Genomic DNA, 16,408 nt, shown 5'->3' with positions numbered 1-16,408 from the left:
TAGCCAGCAATCAAAGATAGTACCCTGCAAAACAGCGAGACATACATGCCCCAGGGGATTGTATGGACAAGATACACCCAAGTGTACTCAACATTCAAAATGATTTTCAAATGTTTTATCTTTCCGCACGTTATTGTCTAGCCTTCATGTTTTTCATACGTAATGTTTATCAAAAATTCAGACGTTTTTGCAAACAAAACAGTAAAATAAAAACAAGAGAGCAATTTTAACTGAATAACGACTTTTATTGATTTGAAATGGGCCCGAAAAGGCAAAGTACATCAGGAGGCAATTCCTAGGAAGAGGTAATTGCGCCAAAAACAAGGAAATAAACTATCCTATTGGCAATGTGAACACGGCATCCACTATTTTCCAATTCTGTTATGACTCACAGATCCTCAATTTCCCCCACATTCCTTGCTTTCTGAGAAGAACGATTGGACTGGTCATACCCTTCGAGATGGTAGACACTGAAGTGCGATGGAGTATAGATAACTCAGACTGTAGTCTTCGCTTTAATCCCTCTTTTGCCTGGATCGCCTTTTCAGGTTTTCAATCCACTGGGATACCCATTTTTGCCTAAGCCGCCCTTGCAGGTTTTCGACTTACCGGGTGTACATATTCTTTTATGTTAGACGGTGTGGCTAGTGATCGAGAGGGGGGTGAATAGATCACCTCTTTTCAATGAACTGATTTAAAATTTTATCAGAGTTATTGAAACTTAGCGGAAAATTTCAGTCCCGAATCGACTTCCGTCTATTCTGAACCGCTACTAGAAAACCAGACACGCGAGTTTATTGCTGGATTTGTATTAGAACAGCAGAGATTATTAACACCAGAATCTTAGCTAATTGAATGCACTTATCACTAAATCCTAATTCCAATGAATGAAACTCAGCGGACAGTTTTGTCAAACAGTTGGTGTGTATGTGATCAATGATGAACAATGGTGGACTTTAGTTAAAGAAGTTTTCTTGCCACTATTGTATCATGAAAAATACAGCCACAACACACTAACTGGAATTACAAAAACTTTTGAAAACGAAAAGAGAGATAAGGAAAGAATACGATACGCAGAGATTTGGTAAGGAAGTTCCCCACGTCGTCCTCGCGTGTGGGTATGTCTCCCTCTCAATTTCAAATGAAATTGAGAACTGTAATTATCAATAATGCCGAATTCGTTGATACAAGGTTACAGTACACAGACAGAATTCTAAATCCCAAGAACTTCTTCTTGTATGAACCTCCACTTGATCTGAGCTCGATCAAGAATTTCCTACAAGAAATTGCAAACAATTCACCGGTTCCACGACCTGTTTGCGAAATCACCCGATTTCCAAACCCTACGCTGCGGCTGAATCTGTTCTACAAACGTGACTAACAAACCCGCAAGAACACTCCAGTTCTTGAAGGACAAACCAATTGGTTTTTCATCGAAACCCCCTTCAATCTTCAACTCAGCTAGATCCTCGATCGTTCCACTGAAAACCTCAGCTAGATCCTTGATCGTACCACTGAACGTTATCTCGTTGATCCTTTAATCCAAAGAACAAGAATGATTATGTGCTGATGTTCTTGAAGAAAAGTGATTGAGAAGATGAAGAAGATGAAGTCTCTTTCAGGTTTCTAACTGCTCAAAAACAATTGCTGCTACACACTCCTTTGATTTGTGTTCAACTGTTTTTCACTTCAGAATTCATACACTTTTCCTGCTGTCACAATACTTCTTATATATGAAAGACAGAAGTTGTTAGTTGACAAAACAGAATTATGTATTGATACAAAAGGTTATGTATCGATACATACTGTAACTTTGATTTATTTTAGAGAATTTGTGTAAGCATGTATCGATGCAAAGCTCGTATGTATCGATACATAGAGCATTTTAACCAATCATGTATTGATGCAAGACTCGTATGGATCGATACATAGAGCATTTTAACTGGCCATGTATCGATACATGACTCGTATGGATCGATACATACTGAAGCAAAAACTTTTTGTGATATAAAACAGGTGTATGTATCGATGCACAAGAACATGTATTGATACATGCTAACACAAAACAGTTTTTAAAGAATTGTATCAATGTGGATCTTTATGTATGGACACTAAACAATAGTATAAGCTAAAAACACAATTGAAACATGCGAAATAATGCACAACCAACAAATAGACAATGATCACACAATTTGCTATCATTCAAAACTTATTCAAAGTAAAGAATTTGCTCATATTTTCATTCTTTATCCCTAACTTTTGCCCGAACCTTTTTCTTTTTTTCTTGGTTCGTCGGGATGCCCTTTTTTGCCTGGACTCTTTTATTCTTTTCGTCCAGCGGGTCTCTTTATGCGAAGTATTTTTTGACTACATCTGAGTTCACAGGGGACGGAAAATCTTCACCATCCATAGTTGTTAGCATCAAGGCTCCACCGGAGAAGACCTTTTTAACAACATATGGACCTTCGTAATTCGGAGTCGACTTGCCCCTGTTATCTGTACCGGGAGGAAGGATCCTCTTCAAAACCAAATCACCTGTCTGATAGCTTCGAGGATGCACTTTCTGATCAAAGGCCTTCTTCATCCTTCTCTGATACAGTTGCCCATGGTACACAGTTGCTAACCGCTTTTCCTCGATAAGGCTCAACTCATTAAACCTTGTCCGGATCCATTCAGCTTCGTCTAGCTTGACATCCAGCAAGACTCTCAGAGAAGGAATCTCCACTTCAACAGGTAGGACTGCTTCCATACCATACACAAGGGAGTAAGGGGTTGCCCCGGTCGATGTACGTGCTGAGGTACGGTACCCATGCAAAGCGAAAGGCAACATCTCATGCCAATCCTTGTACGTCACGACCATCTTCTGCACAATCTTCTTAATGTTCTTGTTTGCCGCCTCTACAACACCATTCATCTTTGGTCTGTAAGGAGAAGAATTATGATGTTCGATTTTGAATTCTCTACAAAGCTCTTTCATCATCTTGTTATTGAGATTCGACCCATTGTCAGTGATGATTCTCTCAGGAACCCCATAACGACAGATAATCTCCTTCTTAATGAATCGGGCAACCACTTGCTTGGTAACATTGGCATAGGAAGCTGCTTCCACCCACTTGGTGAAGTAATCAATCGCGACCAGGATGAAGCGATGTCCATTAGAAGCAGTAGGTTCAATCTTCCCAATCATATCGATGCCCCACATCGCGAATGGCCAAGGAGAATTCATGACATTCAGAGGGTTTGGTGGTACATGCACTTTATCGGCATAGATCTGACATTTATGGCACTTCCGAGCGTATTTGAAACAATCGGATTCCATGGTTATCCAGTAATAACCGTCTCTTAACAACTTCTTGGCTATTGCATGACCACCAACATGGGTACCGAACGACCCCTCGTGTACTTCTTGCATTAACATGTCTGCTTTGTGTCTATCCACGCATCTGAGCAGAACCATGTCAAAGTTCCTCTTGTACAACACATCGTCCTGATTCAAATAAAAGCTTCCAGCTAGCCTTCTCAGGGTCTTTTTGTCATTCTTTGACGCTCCTTTAGGATACTCCTGACTTTTGAGGAAATTCTTAATATCATAGTACCACGGCTTCTCATCAACAACAGACTCGGCTTCAAACACATACGCAGGCCTCTCGAGTCGATTCACAGCAACGTGTGGCACATGATTATGCCAATGGACTTTGATCATAGAAGACAAAGTAGCCAAGGCATCAGCCATCTGATTTTCATCTCGGGGTACATGATACAACTTTACTGTCTTGAAGAAACTCAGGATCCTTCTGGTGTAGTCTCTGTAAGGGGTCAAATGCGGCTGATGAGTATTCCAGTCTCCATTGACTTGGTTAATCACTAGAGCGGAATCTCCATAGATGTCCAGAGTTTTGATCCTTAGATCGATGGCTTCTTCAATCCCCATTATACAAGCCTCGTACTCAGCTTCGTTGTTGGTTACCTCAAAAGTCAATCTGGCAGAAAAAGGTAAGTGTGCACCTTTAGGATTGATGAGTACTGCCCCAACACCGTTTCCATTTACATTAACCGCCCCATCAAACATCAGTGTCCACTTGTCATCAGGGTCCGGTCCTTCCTCGACAAGAGGCTCTTCACAATCTTTCATCTTTAGATACATGATGTCTTCATCAGGGAATTCAAACATCATCGGCTGATAATCGTCAATTGGTTGCTCAGCAAGGTAATCGGACAGAATACTACCTTTGATGGCCTTCTACGACGTGTACTGGATATCATACTCAGTTAAAATCATCTGCCAACGAGCCACACGTCCGGTAAGAGCCGGCTTTTCAAAGATGTACTTTACGGGGTCCATCTTAGAAATCAACAAGGTAGTATGGTTCAACATATACTGTCTCAGTCGGCGAGCAACCCATGCCAAAGCGCAGCAAGTTTTCTCGAACTGCGAATATCTTATTTACAGTCGGTAAACTTTTTGCTAAGGTAGTATATTGCATGCTCTTTTCGACCAGACTCGTCATGCTGTCCCAATACACACCCCATCGAGTTCTCAGTTACTGAAAGGTACATTATCAGAGGCCTCCCCGGAACTGGAGGTATAAGGATTGGAGGTTTCTGCAAATACTCTTTTATCTTATCAAAAGCTTTTTGACAGTCATCGTTCCACCTGATTGCTTGATCTTTTCTTAGCAATTTGAACATCGGTTCACACATGGCAGTTAGGTGAGATACGAACCGTGCAATGTAGTTCAATCTCCCTAAAAACCCACGAACCTGCTTTTCCGTTCTTGGTTCAGGCATTTCTTGAATAGCTTTCACTTTCGCTGGATCAACCTCAATCCCTCTCTCACTGACAATGAAACCTAACAGCTTTCCGGATCTCACCTCAAACGTACACTTGTTTGGATTCAGCCTCAGTTTGAACTTTCTCAGTCTTTCAAACAACTTCTGCAAGTTTACCAGGTGCTCCTCTTCTGTCTGAGACTTCGCAATCATATCATCCACGTACACTTCAATTTCTTTGTGCATCATGTCATGAAAGAGAGTCGTCATAGCCCTCTGATAGGTAGCACCGGCATTCTTCAGCCCAAACGGCATCACCTTATAGCAGAACGTGCCCCAAGGTGTAATGAATGTCGTCTTTTCCATGTCTTCTGGCGCCATCTTGATCTGATTATAGCCAGAAAATCCATCCATGAAAGAGAAAACCGAGGATTGAGCAGTGTTATCCACCAATACATCAATGTGAGGTAATGGGAAGTCATCTTTCGGGCTGGCTCTGTTTAAATCTCGGTAGTCGACACACATCCTGACTTTACCATCCTTCTTCGGCACGGGTACGATGTTGGCCACCCAAGGGGGATAACTGGTAACTGCCAGAAAACCCACATCCAACTGCTTCTGAACCTCCTCTTTGATTTTGACAGCCATATCAGGACTAGTTCTGCGAAGCTTCTACTTTACCGAGGGACAATCTTCTTTGAGAGGTAGCCTGTGCACCACAATATCTGTATCCAAACCAGGCATATCTTGATACGACCATGCAAATATCTCCACATACTCTCACAGCATTTCGATCAACCCTCTCTTGACATTTTCCTTCAAAGCAGCCCCGATCTTGATCTCTTTCCTGGCGTCCTCAGTACCAAGGTTAATGACTTCCAACACTTCCTGATGAGGTTGGATGACCATTTCCTCCTGTTTCAATAATCTGACCAATTCTTTGGGGAGTTCACAATCTTCTTCACTCTCCTCTTCGGCTTGGTAAATGGGATTATCAAAATCATATTGAGCCATAACAGAACTGTTTTTAGTGGAGTCCGCAAGATTGATTCTGCATGAACGATGTTCAATGCTTTATTTTAGAAAAGAGTTCAAGAAAGTCACAAAAACAAAAAACATTGCCATTTTTATTGTTTTGAAAATGAAAGCAAAAAAACAGAAAGACAGTGAGCACAATTTTGATTGCAAAACGTCCTTTATTAATGATAATTATTGCAAGTTTAAACATGATGTGGCCCTACAATGAACCACTACGCCCCGGGCAGAACGTAGGGTTTTTGTGCAAAATGAAAAACAAAAGAAAATTACTCTGTCTGAAGAGTAACTTGGACTATTTCTTCGGTTGTCCAATTGTTGACCATCTCCCCTGGAGCACACGGGCGCACCCAGTTGTCCAAATCACAATCACTGTCCTCGTCTTCAGTACCGATTGCAAAGACGTCACCATGATTCATCAACCCAGCGCTGGTGAAGGTACTCGGCCCTTTCTGAACACCCTGCTCTGCCTGAAGAGGTTGATAACCAATGCCAAATTTGTCTTCTTTGACGGGTATGTCAACCATCTTGCCCCAGCGTTCCGCGTTACCAGAGTTAACGACCTCCAAGGCTTGCTTGTACGACGCAATTGAGGCACTTGGTTTCTTCTGCTCAACGAAAGCCACCTTCTCAATATCAATGGTTTCGAAAGCTTGGCACAAAGTTTCATGAATCTCGCCATCCATCTCCACATACTTGAAGGAAGACAAATGACTCACAAGAATGTCCTCCTCGCCACACACAGTCACAACCTGACCATTCCACACATACTTCAACTTTTGGTGGAGAGTTGACGAAACCGCTCCAGCCCCATGTATCCATGGACGCCCCAATAAACAACTATATGCTGGTTGAATATCCATCACATAGAAGACAATATTGAACACCTCTGGGCCTATCTTCACGGGCAATGTGACTTCACCGAAAACTGACCGCTTGGATCCATCAAAAGCACGGACGATGAGATCACTCGGAGTGAGAACAACCCCTTCAACATCAAGCTTGCTCAGAACCTTCTTGGGCAACACGTTCAACGAGGAGCCAGTATCAACCAACACATGCGACAGCACTGCGCCTTTGCACTCCATAGTGATATGTAGGGCTCTGTTGTGATTACGACCTTCAGGCGTCAAATCCAGATCTGTGAACCCCAAACCGTGTCGTGTGTTAACACTTGCAATGACACCCTCGAGCTGGTTGACAGAAATCTCTTGAGGCACGTAAGCCAAATTCAACATCTACAGCAAGGCGTTACTGTGTGCCTCTGAACACATCAACAACGAGAGGATAGAGATTTTCGACGGAGTCTGGTTCAGTTGATCCACAATCTTATAATCACTTTTCTTAATGATCTTCATGAACTCCTCTACATCTTTCTCAAAAGACCGCTCAGGCACTTCTTCTGCACTGGTCCTTCCTCAACCACAGCTTGCTTTCCCTTTTCTTTCGCAAGAGCCTCAGCACTGCTATCCCTCAGAGTTTGTGGTGCAAATAAACGACCACTTCTAGTAAACCCTCCAGGTCCTCCCACATTGTCCACAGTCGGACCAACAGTTACAGGAGTTCTATTTGGCAAACCAATTGTCACTAGAGCCTGATTCACTGGTCTAGTCTGATTCTCCGACCTTCTGTTGCTGCGGAAAGCATTGTCATACTTCCAAGGAACTGCTCTACTGTTCTCAACAGGTCTTCCACCAGAAGCAGCAATAGTGGTAGGAGTACCAACAGTTACTGGTGCAGATATGGTCACCGGAGTACCAATAGTTACGGGTGCATTAACAGTTCTTGGAGCACGTCCAGGACCCTCGGACGGCTTAAAATAGATGGTAACCGTTGATACCTCTCCACGATCTTTCGTCACTCGCCCGAACTGCAAGCAACCCTCATCCATCAAACCCTGGATACCTCTCTTCAACCTTACACAACCATTCTCTTGATCAACACAATATGAACAGCCTTCATCACAGCCCGGGAACACTCCCCCTTTCAGCAGACGCTCCTTTACCACAAACAATGACGTTTGAACCTCATCAACATTGACCACTAGGTCCAAAGCTTCTCCACCTTCCACATTGTTCACCCTAGGCCCACCATGTTGAGGCATAGGATTATTCACAACATTTGGAACATGAGCAAAGTTGATTGTCTTGGCATCAATCAAATCCTGGACCTTATGATGGAAAGCCCGACAATTCTCAATATGATGCCCCGGTGCACCGGAGTGAAAATCACAACGGACATTAGCATCATACCCAGCAGGTATCTTTGTTAACGGAGCCATTGTGCGAAGTTCAACAAACCCCAACCTGAGCAGTTCGGGAAGCAATTCAGCATATGACATCGGCAACGGATCAAAACGACGATCCGGCATTCTCTGTCTTGATTGAAATGGGCGTTGGTGTTGTTGTTGTTGTTGTTGTGGCGGTCCTCTTTGTTGTTGCTGAGATTGAGTATTTGGGATGGTTACAGCAGCAACCTGATAATATTGTCCTCTGTTTGAGTTTCTCCGACTGTGCACAGCATTAGTCTCACCCTCCCTCCTTCTGGGTGCCCCAGAAAATGGTTTCTTGGAACTCGAAGATGAAGAACCGGAATCTTGAATCTTTCCTGCTTTGATAAGACTCTCAGTCCTTTCTCCGTAGATAACAACATCAGAAAAGCTACCAAACGGGCAACTTCCCATACGGTCCATGAACACACCCTGCAGTGTTCCAATGAACATATCGGTCAGCTCTCTCTCCAACATCGGAGGTTGCACCCTTGCAGCTAATTCGCGCCACCTTTGGGCGTACTCTTTGAAGCTCTCACCAGTCTTCTGACACAAGCTCTGTAACTGAGTTCGGCTCGGAGCCATATCCATATTGTGCTTATATTGTCTCAGAAAGGCTTCACCCAAATCCCTCCAGCTTCTAATGGATTCTTTCCTCAAGTCCATGTACCAGTCCAAGGACGCTCCAGACAAGCTGTCTTGGAAAAAGTATATCCACATCTTCTCATCATCAGTGTATGCGGAGATCTTTCTGTAATAAGCCTGCACATGAGTACGAGGACAAGAAGTGCCATTGTGTTTATCAAAGGATGGCGCCTTGAATTTGTAAGGGATCCTCAACCCATCAACCAAGCCCATATTCGTGACAACAAAGCCCAAAGAGTTCTGACACTCCATGGCACGGATTTTCTCAGCAAGGGCATCAACTTTTCTATCCCTCTCTTCAGTCCTTCCCACCTCATCATCGTCACTAAGGAGAGTGAACATATCCTCTTGTCTATCAACCAACGGAGCAGGATGGCGAGCTGGAGCACGGGCCGCTCTAGCATTAACAGTCTCAGGAGCGATAGGTTGTCCGTTGATTCTGATACCCCTCAATTCATCACCCACAGCATAGTTATTGATGGGAATGGTAGCAGCAACATTGTCATTAACAGGGACTCCCTCTGGCGAATTACGGTTGACAGGTGGAATCACAGCTTCTTGTCTCTGGGCCAAGGCTCGCAGCTCCTCTTGCCCTTGCACAACCCCTTGCATCATGCTCATGAACTGTGCCATGTTAGCCCTCATCTCTGCTAATTCAGCCTGAACTTGATCCATGCTTCTCTGTTGATTCAGTCTTGTCGCGTAGCGGTGCGGACGACGATCAGCAATCCTGCCTAAAACAGGAATCAGAATGAGAAGTCTCTTCAAGAACACCTGTAATGCAAGAATGATATGTGTATGATGTGTATGATGCGTATGATGCATATGCTATGTTCATTTCTCAGGCGTTCAAAAGTCTCGTCCATCTTTGAAAAATGGCAACCGGTAACATAAACAACAAGGAGGAAACCTACACAGGATGATGAGCACAAGTGAAACATCAACAATCTCATTTATAGATCATGAGGAATAAAGATCATACAAACATGGTTCGAGCCAAGATTCAGTTCGTCAGAATAAAACAAGGAATCCCATCCAACAATCCTGGAGGTGATTCTCAAAGTAAACAACAAGACAAACTAAGAAAGTCGTCCTCCAGGAATGAGAGTCTTCAGATACTGGCACTGATCAATCAACCGGCCACACTCTGAACATTCAGGTAAAGGAGTGAGCTTCTCCTTCAATTTCACTTTGAGTTCCACAACTTCTTCTCTGAGCTGGTTCTCTGTAGCATACCTTAGGTCTACTTCCTTCTTCAACTGAGCATCTTTGTCCTTAAGCTGCCTTTCCAAGTCTCGTATCTTCTTTTGGTAATCGGCTTCCGCTTTTTGTAGTCTCAAGCGCTCATGGTGTTCTTCATTCAACATTGTCTCTATCTCCTCATAGGACCTCTTTTTGCTCTTCATCTTACTAGCACTTTCACCTTGCACTCCCTTGAGTTTGTGAGCCAAATTCAGCTTATCAGTTCTGGCTTTGTAAAGCTCCATCTGGATATCTTGTTCCTTTTCTTTCAACTGGCGATTCTCCATTAAGGCTCATTTGTAATACTCAGTAGGCACATTCTCATAATGTATCAAAGGTGGTTGCTCTTGCAAGGGTTCCATCATATCATATGGTAGCAACAAGGTCTCAACTCTATCCTTGACCCACTCAATGTAGGCAGGCATAGCAATGGCAAACTTCTTCCCTAACACAGCTCCATCCTTGACACCAATATTCTCCCAAGCTCTCCCCACTTGCTCCAATATTGCTGGATTACTCCGCTTCTCAAAGTACACACTTTCAGCTATCTCAGCATCTAGTGGCCTTTCATTCATGACAAAACCCAACTGACGGAGAGAAAGAACCGGGTTGTAGTTGATGCAACCCTTAGTTCCTATGAGTGGGACATTACGAAACCCTCCACAACTCATAATGACATTGCGCACATTAATCCTGTAAGCTTGCCACTTGATATCATAAGATGTGAGTGACATAATCCTCTGAGTCCATTTATGAGTGCTCTGAGTATCCACAAAAGGTCCACTGGTTGGTAGAAAAGACAAGAACCACTTGAGTAGCAACGGGAGACAACACCTGATAGCTCCACCCTTACCATGCCTGCTATGTATAGCATAATAAGTGTCAGCTAACAAAGTAGGAACCGGGTTTCCTCCAATGAAAATAGTGATCGCTGCAAGGTCCACAAAATTAGGCATGTTAGGGAACAAGACAACTCCATAGATCATAACAGCCAACTGAGCGTTGAAAGCTATCCAGTTTCCTTTCTTTGCTTCTTCCTTAGCCATTCTCACCAGGTACTTCAAAGACAAACCCACAACGTCACCACTTGGTTTCCAATTATCACTCACTTCCTTGATACTCAGATAGAGAGCCTTAGCAACAACCCTGAAATCCACCTCCTCTGGCACATCCAAGAAGGGTACTTGGTATTTGATCGGGACATTCATAAGGATGGAGTACTCTTCAAGAGTAGGAGTCAACTGATAGTCTTAAAAGGTGAAGCAACGGAGCTCTGGATCATAGAACTGTAAGAGAGTCTGCAAAGGTACCGGATCAACCACCATCTTCAACAGCGTCAGAATATCCCCATACTGATCATCAAACACCTTCTGATTACAGCCGGTCACAAGATTACTCAATTCTTCCAGAGATGTCAACGGCTCACGATAAAAGCTGTAGGTGTAAGTCTTCCTCTTCAACTCTGGAATGGCTGTCATCTCTCGACGTGAACAGACTCCCGAATATACCTGAGAAATGATATGCATGTTCAAGTTAGCTTTTTTCTCCTTTTTTCTCTTTTTTTTGCATTATTTTTTGAAAATAAACATGCTATGATGCAAATGATGAGATCATGACTGGTTGGCTGTGTATCACGAGGCACAGGATCAGAACTTCGGCATGAACTCGGCATCAGAAACCACAGATCAAGGTCATCCGGAACCCATACTTCAGAACCAAGTCACCAACAGGACCCAAATAGAAGTCACCAACAGTACCTGTCAATGATTCATTCCCTCCCCACTCACGGGTGTCATCTAGGCCAGGGTAAGGTCAAGGGAAACGCAGGATAAATAACCCTTTCAAGAATATCATCATATACACACCAGATGTATGCAACGATAATACCCCATCAGGATCTGAACTGCTCGTGATACCATGTTCCGCTAAGTGGCGCCATACCACCCGCTTCCCATGAATCACTTTATTCCTAGGTGTCCTAAAGTTCACTCATAGCCTGGGTATTGGGCCTTTTACCTCTTGTGACTCCCACCCAACAGAGAAACAGATACACAACCAGCACAATGATAATATGATGCATGCAAACACATATACACATATATACAATCACATCATAATAATGAATGCAATAAATAAATCAGTAAAAGTAACCAAAACTATCCTAAAGAGCGCTAGGATTGACTCGCTTAGGGAAGATGGACCAGCAAGATCTACAGGTCCCCAGCAGAGTCGCCAGCTGTCGCATTCGCGAAAAACAACCGGCGGGAAAAGACACAGAGCCGCCACCGCGCGTTATTTATCCCAAAGGAGGGAAAGGAAACGCTCGAAGTAAACCTGAAAAAGGGAAAGGAATGGTCTTACGACCAGAGATTGCTAGGTACGGGAGTCGGTTATGCGAAGGGAAAGTATTAGCACCCCTACGCATCCATCGTACTCGACGGGATCCACGCTCAAAAGAATAGAATAGGGTTGCTAATAAACTGCTCAAAAACTGCACAAAACTGGCATGAAATAAGAGGTGACAGACGGAGGAAATAGACTCGGCATGATGTCGCATCCTAGGCCTACGTAGTTTGTCATAAATAAACATCAGAGTCAACGTAGTTCGGGGAAATGGGGAACGTGCTCGCTAGGATATCGCATCCTATGCATACGTATCTTCTCTAACCAGAGTAAGAATCAGAGCACTCGTAGCTCGGCTAACGCACGCCGAAACAAAACACTGAAAGGAGACGCTAAGACGTCAAACGAAACACACAACAGGAAACGGAATGCCAATCAATGGACTTACATCCAACTCCACACAAAACAAACACAAACGAGGAAATGGAATGCCAATCCCTGGGCTTACATCCGACTCCGAACAAAGAAACGCCAACAGGAAACCGAATGCCAATCGCTGGACTTACATCAGACTCCAAGCACACAAACACTAACAAGGAAACAGAAAGCCAATAGCTAGACTTACATCCGACTCCAGACAAACGCACACGAAAAGAAGGAGGGTCTCGATTGCAACTAAGGCAAGAGAAAAGGGAGGTCTCGATCGCAATGAGGGCGAGAGAAAAGGAAGGTCTCAATCGCAACGAGGGCGAGAGAAAAGGATCAAAGTTAGTTGTCAGTCAAACTCGACAAGACTGAAGGAGAATTGCGATCCAAAACGCAGCGGAAATTAAAATTTTCTCCTTTAGAGATCCTTACGAATGGTCATGATCAGTGATAGAATATTTACCTCTTGTGACGATTGAAACCTTTGGTGCAGATCTCTTGTGGCGATCAAAACCTTTGATGCAGATCCACGGAGCGATCACGAACGTTGAACGATGACAACGTCTCTACTCAGTCCACACGAACGGATTCCTTCAATCTCAGTGCTAGCTGGTACGAATGAAGGCTTTGAGTGAGAGAGAGGGAGAGAGAAAACAAAAATAATGCAACCACACTTAATGCTTCTGCACAAGGGTTCTATTTATAGAACCACTTGTGTGGGCTTCAAGCTAAAAGGCCCACTTAAGTGTATTTTGGCCCATATCTTATAATATGCCCAAAATCACTTAAGCCCATGGTACCTTACCATATTTCGTATTCTACTCAAGTACACCATACCTTACGATGTTCTATAATTCACTTAAGGGCACCGTACCTTACGGTATTCCTTAGTTACTCTATCTCTCATCAATCCGTCCTTTGTGTGTGACCCTGTAGGTTTTCGTGACATTGGCAATTATATTAAATCACGCATTTAACATAATAAACAGTGAGCGGTATCTAGCAACACATCACTGCTACCCAAGACACGAAAATGTCATGTGATCTGACAAAACCTTCTGTGATAATACTTATGTGTATAATTACCCCTTTGCCCTTATGTCTATATTGAACACAAGGTATAGACCGTGTCATCCTTGTCCAGTTCAATATTGGGCCCATAGACATTTATCCTGTTACGCAGGATTGGCAAATTCCATCTAGGACACTCATGTCCCTCAGCATGCTTTGTGGAGTACCCATCAACTGTCTTTATGGTTATCCAGTTACGGACAACGTTGGATCAGTAATAAAGCACTCGACTCTACATCTAGGGTCCATAGTGGTTTCAGGTCGAAGAGTGGTATACACCATTATCACCATGAGAATAACTTATGACACTTTGCATAACTTTCTATATAGTATTCTCATAGCGGGTCAATCCGGTATAAATATTACTCCTAATATTCATACCTATGTTTAAGACTTGATAACTCTTTATCCATGATCCATGAGATGTGATCATCAGTCTACATACATAATAGTCTTAATGCTTTAATGTTATCCCACTTCACACTAAAGCTCGACTACGGATACTTTAAGAATAGTGTCCTTATGTTTAATGTGTTCTCACGATTAAGTCACACTTAATACATTAAACGGACTATCTATTCCAGGGACTTTATTAATCAACCATAATAAAGAAAATGCCTTTTATTATTAATAAATAATTCGATACAAGTACCAAAAAGTATTGGCCTCTAGGGCTTACACCAACAAAGACATCGCATCTCGTGCCTACGTATCTCATCTGAACATGAGAATCAGAGTTGCCGTAGTTCGGCTAAACTATTTCTGTTTGTTTTGTGTTTTTTAGGTGATCGACGTCACTACGCAATCTATCGGATGCTCGACCTTAGGAGACTTACTCACCTGAAGTAGAAGGAGTTAACGTGTCCTTAAGGGAAGATAATGTTTGTTTGTGTTTTAGGAAAGCTCACGCAAGAAAGGAAGTCCTAGACGAAGGAACCGTGCTACCTTAATTGACATGCGAACGAGAGACTACACGAAGTCTAGCAATCGTATGGGGATACAATCACACCACACAAAAACATATAACATGAAGTAAACACACCAACAAAGGGGCTCAAACATCAAGGGTGAGGCTTTAGTCAAGGGGTCATATCAACCTCGACAAACAAGCCGGGCTTTAGTCAAGGGGTCATATCAACCTCGACAAACAAGCCAACTGTAGGGGTATGCTGAAGCTCTTAACCACTGGCATTGACCGTCAGGGTGAGCAGATGAAAGGTAATGAGGATAAGACCTCATAGCTCTTAACCCGGGCCTGGGTGAGCTTGAATCAATGAAAACGTGGGGATCCAGAATGTGGGACCCTACTCCACTTGACTGACTCTATATACAAGGATCTTGGGTTAGGTTCAAGAGCCTCAGCACGTGGTGCGAGCATAATGAACGACTCAAACGATTAGCAGGGGACTGACTGCTAGTCCCTTCTATCTGCCAATTGCCTCTTCACTTAGGAGGACTTGAGTAACATGGCACAATGAGTAAACAAACACAGTCATTGCCTCTTAAGGAGGACTTCGGCCAAATGCCTGTCAAAAGAAACGACAAGGCTTCCAGACTACATGGAGTTAGAGGATGATTACCTAGGTGGTATACCAACCACAAGCAAAGCACAGCTCAAGCAATGAGCTAAAGCAACTAAAGTACCTGTAAGAAAGTCGAACAAGTCAATATTCACATTCAGACAAACCAAACAGTCAATCAACAATGTTACAACCAATATGCACACAAGGCAAGTCAACAACTCAAGTGAGTTCATCACCAAGGGACCTACAACACAACAAAGGTTAGTGGACAAAGCAAATTTGCATCTCAAGTCATAAGATTGCATCAACCACTAGAGCTAATAGCTTGAACCTGAAATACAAAGCTCAAAAGATGAGTACAAACCACTAGTACCAAGACTAGGGTCAAAGGAAAAGAAAAAAGTCAAAACAGCAGCCCATATTCAACATGAAGCACATTTATTCAAGTAAGAACATGTCCTAAAAAGGACCAGACTCGAATCCTAAGGCCAATCCATCTAATGATCATGCTAAGGCAAAGGCAATCACAAAGCACACAATTGGACATCAAGAGTAGAAATTCCATATTAAAACAGAAATGAATCAAATAACCATGGAAATTTTTATGTGCAAACAACATGTTAAACACAAGCATCATGCAAAAAATTGGAATCAGAAAAGCTCAATTGACATGTATATGAAAATGAACAAGAGCAACATCAAATTATGTGACACACATTGTCACACCATGCATTCATGTGTCTAAAACAGAAATGAAAAATGCTAAAAATACCAAATAAAGGCTCAAAAGTCATGCAACATGTTAGGAGTCAGCACACCAAATTTCAAATTAATTGGACCAAGTATGAGCATTTCACAAGAGAATTGGCACAACATGTCATATTTTGCATCATGTTCAAATAATCCAACACAATAAAAAATCCAGAAATGATAAAATCAGGAAATTCATGCCACAAAATAATAGTCACTCAAATGATCATGTAGGAAAAAAATGGATTTAATTGGAGTCATCTTCTATTTTTAGTGATTTTTTGAAATACATGAACAAAATCAAAATAAATGTGAAACATGGAAAATAACATGA

This window comes from Lathyrus oleraceus, chromosome 1 (assembly GCF_024323335.1).
Source record: "Lathyrus oleraceus cultivar Zhongwan6 chromosome 1, CAAS_Psat_ZW6_1.0, whole genome shotgun sequence".
NCBI classification, from domain to species: Eukaryota; Viridiplantae; Streptophyta; class Magnoliopsida; order Fabales; family Fabaceae; genus Lathyrus; species Lathyrus oleraceus.
Note: the sequence above shows the minus strand (reverse complement) of the source record.